At 36.2% G+C, this 8953-nt stretch overlaps 1 pseudogene; it reads left to right on the top strand.

Annotated features, from left to right (window-relative positions):
- The first annotated feature begins 122 nt into the window (after positions 1-122).
- Positions 123-2238, top strand: LOC127561341 (heterogeneous nuclear ribonucleoprotein D-like; annotated as a pseudogene).
- The last annotated feature ends 6715 nt before the right edge of the window (positions 2239-8953 follow it).

The raw sequence follows: 8953 nt of genomic DNA, 5'->3' as shown, positions 1-8953 counted from the left end.
GGCCAAGGAAGACCACGAAATAACTGGGAAAGACCTCCTGTAGGAAGCTACAGCTTCAGCAGAACTTTGAAGGAGCTAGGGATTCTAAAAGGGGGGATGTGAGAAACAGTCTATGCATAGAAATGGAGGCTGAGGGGTAACCAGGTGGCCCAGTGGGTAGAGCACAGGCTCTGGAGTCAGGAGGATCTTAGTTCAAATTGAAATCTCAGACTCTTACTAGCTAAGTGATCCTGGGCAAGCCACCTAAAAGTAGAAGAGAAGTAGAGACTACTGGGTAAGGAGCTACAAAAGTCTCTTTGTCTGAGGTACAAAGTGTGAAGGGAAGAAAAATTAAATTAGCTTGAAATGGGAGGTTGGAGCCAAATTAGAAAGGGCTTTAAAAGTCAATTAGACTTACAGTGTTTTTTTCCTAGAGGCAGTGGGGAAACCCTGGAGCTTCTTGAGTCCAGGAGCTACATGGTCTACTGTGTTCAAAGGACTGTGCTTTATACTGGGATAGAACCAAATTTTCTCATGGAGTTTTCGGTCTTTAAGAAGCAAAGCGCGGGTAAATATAAAACGCAATAATAGCAGGTAAATGCGTCATAGAAGTATAAAACAAAATGCTCTATGGAAGGGGAGAAGTCATTGTGACTGGAGAGATCAGAGAAAGTTCGTGAGAAGGCTACATCTGAATTGGACTTTAAAGGATCGGGCTCTAAGCAACGCGTCGGGACTCCCTCTCCGGGCCACCTGTCCCCAGCCTCCTCGGAAGACCTGCACGGGCTCGACAACTTGGAGGAGCTCCCCCCCACGAGAGCTCCCAAATCCGCGCGAGCGAGAGCCGGCAGGACGGCGGCAAAATGTTTATTGGAGGTGTAAGCTGGGATGGGAGCCAGAAAGATCTCGTCGGATACCTGTTTGGCTTTGGAGCAGTCCTTGCAGTCAGCGCATTTAAAATGGATCCCCTCTCAGGGAATCTCGAGTGGTTTTGCATTTGTGCTTTTCAAAGATGCTTCCAGTGATAAGGTCCTGGAACTTAAAGAGCCCAAGCTGGATGACAAGTTGATAGACCTCAAACGGGCTAAAGCGAAAGGAGCTCTCCGAAAAAAAGCATTTGTTGGTGGAGTGAACTCGGATATATCTGAAGAACAAATCAAAGAATACTTTGGAGCATTTGGAGGGATGGAGAAGATTGAACTCCTTATCGACCCAAAAGGAAATGAAAGAAGAGGATCTTGTTTCATCACATATACAAATGAAGAACCAGAAAGAATGATTAGAAGTAGATATCATCAGCTTGTTTCTGGGAAGTGTGAAATCGAAGTTGCCCGGCCCAGAGATGTATACAGGCAGCAACAGCAATAACAGGAGGGAGAGATGTTGCAGGTGGCAGGGGTGGTGGTAGGGGAGATGGGACTAAGGGCTTGGCCCAAGGTCAGAGTCAAAACTGGAACCAGGATTTAATAACTATTATGACCAGACATACTAGCTGTGTGACCCTGGGCAAGTCACTTAACCCTGTTTGCCTCAATTTCCTGATCTGTAAAGAGCTGAAGAAGGAAATGGGCAAGACTACTCCAGGATGCTAAACTATCATCAAGGATACTCATTGTGACTCCATTTGGGATTTTCCTGGCAAAGATAATGGAGTGTTTTGCATTTCCTTCTCCAGCTCATTTCACAGATGAAGAAACTGATGTAAACCAGATTAAATGACTGGCCCCGGGTCACAGACTTAAGAAATGTCTGAAGCCAGATTTAAACTCATGAGAATAAGTCCAAGACTTGTCTTCTCTCCACTGAGGTATCTAGTTTCCCCATAGGAGCTAGGGTGATGATCAAGACTATAGTGGCGATGGCAGATATGTTTATACTGGATATAACTATGGGAACTATGGTTATGGACAAGGATATGCAGACTTTAGTGGTCAACAAAGCAGGTATGACAAAGCAGTACGGGGGGTGAGGGTGGGGTTGGTAACCACCAAAATAATCACCAGCCATATTAAAGAGGACCTGGAGAAAACAGGTACAGATGCTATAGCAACCTATCTTGCAGGATAAAGACACTGAATGGAGAGTGGTTTTCTATTGTTCTGAGATGACTATTTTGTAAAAGACTTTTACTGTACAGGATACAACTGTGTCCAATTGTATATAGTGGTCCACTTCTTGCTTTTATGTTATACTTTTACCATCTGTATTACGGCAAATGTGAATTTGCATTGATACAAATTTCATTTGTAATATCTCATGTTAAATGAGTCTCAAAAATAAATTACTTGTCATTGTTTTCTGTGTACTCAAGAGCTCTATAAATATGTAATTAAATAACTGAATCACGGTTTATTTTTCAGGGATTCTTGGACAGTGGGGGGAAACAGTGGTTCTTTATAAATAGCAAGCAGCAAACTTTGCCTTAGTTTCCTAATTCTCTTGATAAGGTCTATGCTAAGAATTCACGTCCATATTTCAAATAACCATAGGTCCTACTGTGCAATTCAGCAGTGTTTGTGCCCCATATGCATTCTTTGGGTATTTGTGATGAGAAATATTAATTCATCATATTATGAGTAGTTGAAATTGTTTCTATCAGGCCATAGATCGTTTGACTTTTATTTTCAAAAGGAGAGTCTTTTTTACTAATCATCATAAGGCATAAAATAATTGCTTTTATGATTTGACATGGCATTTTGAGTCTATGTATAAAAAACAAAAGCAATAAAGCAAAGAACTCTTCCCCCCAAAAAAACAAAATAGCAAGAATACAAACCTAAACTACCCATCTTATTCTGATTATTTGTCACTTCCATTGAATATTAGTGTAATTCAAATTGCATATTCCTATATTCATTGAAAGTAGATGGAAATGGAAATTGAAACTTGCATGAAATAATGAAGAGCAAAATGAACAGACCAAGAGAATGTTGTATTTAGCAATGGTTTTCAAAGTGTGGACCAGGTAATCTTGGGTGTGTCTGAAATCCTTTCAAAGGGTCCACAAATTCAAAATTATTTTTTATTTACTTTATTTTATTTTTTTATTTCTAACATGGTAAATATCTATAAATAATACCCACATAAGTAAAAACTCTTTGGACAGATGCTCAATCATTTTTAACAGTATAAAGGGATACTAAAAAACAAAAGTTTGAGAATCATTAGATATAGTAACAGCATATTTTTTAAAGAAAGACTGAACAAAAAAGTTATTTTGACTATTATAAATACCCAAATTAACTATAAAGGACATATTAACTAAAGAAAGATATTATCTGCATCCAAAGAAAGAACTGATAGAAGTATGTATAGAATAATTATATAAATTATAGAATAATTCTACATATTCATATATGGAATAATTATATATAATTTATGAAATATACATAATTATATATATACATATATCTATATATATATATATATAAAATGGCTATCAGTAGACACAAAGAGTTCTCTCTGTGTCTCTCTCATGCATACTGTTTTCTCTCTCTTTTTCTCTCTCTCCCCCTCTCCACCCACATATATCCACACACACCCCTACCAATTTATGTATAATGGTAGCTATTTCTAAGTGGGAGTAGAGAAGAAGAAAAAGAATTTTACATGATATTTTTGAAGTGCATTTGAAAGGAATAGCAAGTTGTGCAGTTTTATGTGCAAATCATCTTTTTAAAATTGAGTTATGTTATGGACATTCTTGCTTTATTCCATAAATTAAAAATAAAATTTAATAATAAAAAATAAAGAAATGGTGATAATCAGAAGAAAAAAAAGAGGGAAAAGGAAACTGGATTCAAGATTAACATGGGCAAGATTTCATTATAGAATTGTAAATAAATAAATTGTATTTTGAAGAAATAGCACATTATATCACTGCTGCTGCCAAACTGTCAATGGCTTTTTCCTATTGGAACATATTGAAAAGCTTTCTGATAGCTTTGGCTTTTATTGTGAAAGTTTTTAGGAAAGAAAATATGATGAAAAGTCCCATAAACTTATGTTTTGTACTTTTAAATAAAAGTTATTTTTCCACCTTTAAGTGATGTTAATAGTGTTTGTACTCTGAGTAATGAAGCACCATGTGGTAACTAGAAACTTAAAGCATTATTTGACACATTCTTTGTGATTATAACAGGACTTTCTAGTAGTATACTGTAATAGAATTCAGTCTTCCTTGCTCTTGAGCACAAGACCCAAATCTTAGCTTGACATTTAATTGACTAATTAGGGAGTATATTTTTAAAATTTGCTTTATATTCCCACAGCTCCCCCTCTAGATTTTGGTCTTTGCTAGACCTGAAATAACAAGTTTGTTCTCTGGACTTATTTGAAAGGAGGGAGTATGTCATATAAGAAGATTAATTTCTTTTGTATTAACCCTGAAGTCTGTAATATAATACAATCAAGTTAAACTTTAATCTGAGGTCTGTTGGTTTTTTTCACACTGCCTTTTCTTTTTTCTTTTTCTTTTGCTCTCTCAAGCAAGTCTTCCTTCTCATTCTCCTCGGAGCTGTCAAGTATACTTTGCATTCTCCTAATTTTCGTTTGTCCCCCATGTTGCTGTTGCCAAAATGGCTTTTCCTACAAGCAGAGTGATGAAATTGGGTTTCACTAGGAATTGTTTCACTATTTTCTCACTCATAAGCAACTGGATAGAGACAGTATGAATCTGTATTGTTAAAGACCACACAGGTACTGTGTTTAGGAGTGATTTTTGGAAGTAATTTTCAATTTTATAGTTAGGCAACAGTTTGATATTGAAATTGTCCTTTTTCTAACTACAAATGAATAAAAGTTGTTTTTTTAAATCTTTACTCTTCAAAGAAGAAGTAGAAAGGATGAGTAATTATTTATAGGCAAAGAAAGGGAAGGAAGGAAATGTTCAAAAAACTATGACCAGACCTGTAAGTTCATTGGGTTTCATGAGTAACACTCAGTGTGGAAACTCCCTCCCACAGAAACAGACCTGCACTCCATCTGTGACACTGAGAATTGTTTTGGGCTCTTAGAGGTTAATTAACTTGCCCTTTCTTTTGCATCGTAGGTGAATCTGGGCTCACGTTCAGAACTTTACAAGTCATTATTTTCTGCCAGTGGTTGGTTTCAACTCCACAGCATTATGCCCCTGGGCTGAGTACCTCTTGGTCAACGAGTCCCCATCTCCCCTTTCAGCTCCCTCCTGTGTTTTGTCTTCCTCCTCCTAAGTTTCTTCTAGACAGGTTGTCCACTGCATTGGGATACCTTTTGTCATGTCACTGGACTTCAATGAATCTGGAAGAGAGAGCAAGGTTGATGACTTTGTGCAATTCTATTCCACTTAAAATCAATTCATTCAAAATTCAAGGCATCACTCTATGATGTCCTTGGTCTTCTTCTAAAGGAAAGACAAATAACATATCATAACTTGATCAGCCATTGCCCCATTGATAGATACTCTTGAGTTTCTACTTTGTCATGAAGTGAAATTTGAACGCCCATCTTCCTAACTCTAAGCATAGGACTCTCCTATTCTATACGGCCTCTCTGCCTGTAATAAGTACGTAATAATTACTGTAATTGAATTGAGGGCATAATCTTCAGTGTGTCTCTCCCTCTCCTTTTGAGTCTATTTTAGTAACAGATTCTATGCAAAGGAGATATTTCCATTTAGAAAGGATACTAGTGCAGTGCCAGACCTAAAACTCTTGTTATAAAGCGGCAATCATCAAAAACATATGGTACTGTCTAAGAAATAAGAGTGGTGGATTAATGGAATAGGTTAGATACACATGCTACAATAATCAATGACTATGGCATTCTAGTATTTGATAAACCCCAAAACTTTAATCTAGTCTTAGATAAACCCCCAAACTCCAGCTTCTGGGATAAGAAATCACTATTTAAAAAAATTGCTGGGAAAACTGGAAAATATGTCGAAACTCAGCATAGACCTGTTACATCTTCACACCCCATATAAAAATAAGGTCAAAATGGAGATATGATTTAGGGATAAAGAGTGATACTAGGAGCAAATTAGGAGAGCAAGTGATAGTTTATCTGTTAGATCTTTGGAGAAGGGAGGAATTTCTGGCCAAAGAAGAACTAGAGAAGATTATGAAATGCAAAATGGACAACTTTGATTACATTAAGTTAAAAAAGGTTTTGCACAAAACCAATATAGCCAAGATTAAAAGAGAAGCAAAAAGCTGGGAAAATTTTTTCACAGCCACTGTTTCTGACAAATACTTATTTTCTAAAATATGTAAAGAACTGAGTCAAACTCATAAGAATACAAATCATTCCCCAATTGATAAATGATCAGAGGATATGAATAATTTTCAGATAAATTAATGGAATCAATAATTTATGTGCTCTAAATCACTTGATTGGAGAAATGCAAATTTAAAAAACTCTGAAGTATCAACTCATACCTCTCGGATTGGTTAGGATAACAGGAAAAGAAGATAAATGTTGGAGGGAGTGGGGAAAAACTAGGACACTAATGCATTATTGATGGACTTATGAAATGATCCAACCATTATGGAGAGCAATTTGGAACCATGCCCAAAGGGCTATAAAACCGTGCATATCCTTTGATCCAGCAGCTCTACTACTAGGTCTGTTTCTCAAAGAAGTCAAAGAGGGAAAAGGACATGTGCAAAAAATGTTTGTAGCAACTCTTTTTGTAATAGCAAAGAATTAGAAAATAAGGTGTTACACAGCAATTGAGGAATAGCTGAATAAGTTATGGTGTATGAAAGCAATAGAATATTATTGTTCATAATAATGATGAATAAACTGATTTTAGAAATCTGAAAAGATTTATGTGAAATGATGCTGAGTGAAACAAGCAGAACCAAGAAAACATTGTACACAGGAACAACAAGACTGTATGATGATCAATTATGATAGACTTGGTTCTTCTCAGTGGTTCAATGATCCAAGGCAGTCCCAATAAACTTTGAATGGAAAATGCCATCCACATCCAGAGAGAAAATATGGAGACTGAATGCAAATCAACACTTTGTTCACTTTTTTTCTTTTTCTTCTGTTTTTTTCTCTTGTGGTTTCCCACTTTTGTTCTAATTTTTTTCTCTCAATGTGATTCATAAGGAAATATATAAAAAAATAATATAGATATATAACAAAATGATGGGTTTTTTTTTTACATGTAACTGGGGGAAAATAAAGTGCCAGTGCAAAGGGCAGCATAAATGGAAATGTAAACTTGTGATGATTTTTTTTCCAAGCAAAAATTTGAAATTTTAAGGCTTTTTTCTCTAGTAAAAATTTAGTTAAAAATATTGAAGAGCCATATAACTTGCCAAGTCAAATAACTGAAATTATCCTGAGATCATCTTTTCCAAGAGTTGAGTTAAATGTTGTAGGTCAGGGTGAATTGATGCTGCTTATGTCTTTGGTCCTCAGCCCTCTTTCTTTTTTTCATTTTAAAATAATAGTTAACAATTATGTGTTGTCATGCAGTCATTTCAGTCTCTTCATGACTGCATTTAATGCCTTCTTGCCCAGAGTCATACAGTGAGAAATATCTGAAGTCAGATTTGAACTCACCTTCCTGAGTCTAGATCTTTTATCCACTGTGCCCTATAGTTGCCCCTATATATACATATACATACACATACATATACATAGCTATCACTGTTTCTTCCCGAAGACTTCTGCTTGCCTTCCCCATTTCTCAACTTCTGCTCCCCGCAAGGCTCCCTTATAACAATTATAATCCAATAAAACTGATCAACAACAAATGTATACCTCTTTCCACACTTCGCATCTACCACCTGTCTGCTGAGTGAAAGAAGCTTGCTTAGCTACCAGACTTTAAATACGGTTTTACAGAATGGGGGGAGAGTTCTGAAGTCTTTCATCCCCCTCCTTTTTTTAACCACCAGGTGTCACAGTTGAGTAAAGTTGGAAAAGGGAAAATGAGAGAGATTTCCCCTGGCCTTTCTCAACTTCAGTGTGCTTCTTGACCATAACTTTTTCTTGGTGTCTATACCTACATTCTGCCTCAAATTCAGAGTAACCAGAGACCTCTGAATTAAGAAAGAAAACATTGAGGAAGCAAATTTGCCTAAGTTATCAGCCTCTTTATACTAGTCTTTATTCATTACTCAGTATCAGAGGGATAATTGGTCCTGAGTCACACTGCTTACTTTCCCTTGGTATTAAAAATTATAAGAATTATTAATAAAAAAGATCACCTGATTTTTCTTGTACAACATGGTAAATGTGGAAATATGTATAGAAGAATTGCACATATTTAACATTATTGGATTGCTTGCCATCTAGGATAGGGAAGTGGAGGGAAAAGAGGAAGAAAAACTCCAAACATAGGGTTTCATGGAAGTGAATGCTGAAAATTATCTTTTTATGTATTTTGAAAATTAAAAGTTATTATTAAAATTTTTAAAAAGTAAAAATAAAAATAGAAACAATCTCTGACATATAATTCTCTCAATATTGTGGCATAGAATCCCCAAGCTAGGATAAAAAGAACCCTGACTAAAATAGACTGAAGTCAAACTATTTAGTTCTGAGTATTAAAAACCATTCACTAGCTTCCTCTGTTTATGCAGGCTATTAAGGCAGAGGGGTAGCACAATGGAGACAGTGCCAGGCCTGAAGTTGGAGCCAGAAAGATCCAAGTTCAAATTTTCCTCAGAAATTTATAATTTGGATGACCTTGAGCAAGTCACTTAACCCCATTTGCCTCAGTTTCCTTATTTGTAAAATGAGCTGGAGAAGGAAATGGTAAACCACTCTAGTATCTCTCCAAAAAAAACCACAGAAAACCAACAAACCTAAATGGGGGCAAGAAGAGACGGATGCAACTGAAAATGACTGATAACATGAATCATATAACTTGAAGTGCTATGACTAGTCATAGTTTTATATCAAAATTAAGAACAACTACAATAAAAGAGATGGGAGGGTAGGGAAAAAGGCAGGGAGATTATATCTTCACTTC

The sequence above is a fragment of the Antechinus flavipes genome, chromosome 4 (assembly GCF_016432865.1).
Source record: "Antechinus flavipes isolate AdamAnt ecotype Samford, QLD, Australia chromosome 4, AdamAnt_v2, whole genome shotgun sequence".
NCBI lineage: Eukaryota > Metazoa > Chordata > Mammalia > Dasyuromorphia > Dasyuridae > Antechinus > Antechinus flavipes.
The sequence above is the reverse complement of the archived record's forward strand: the minus strand, read 5'-3'. Positions and strand labels throughout refer to the sequence as shown.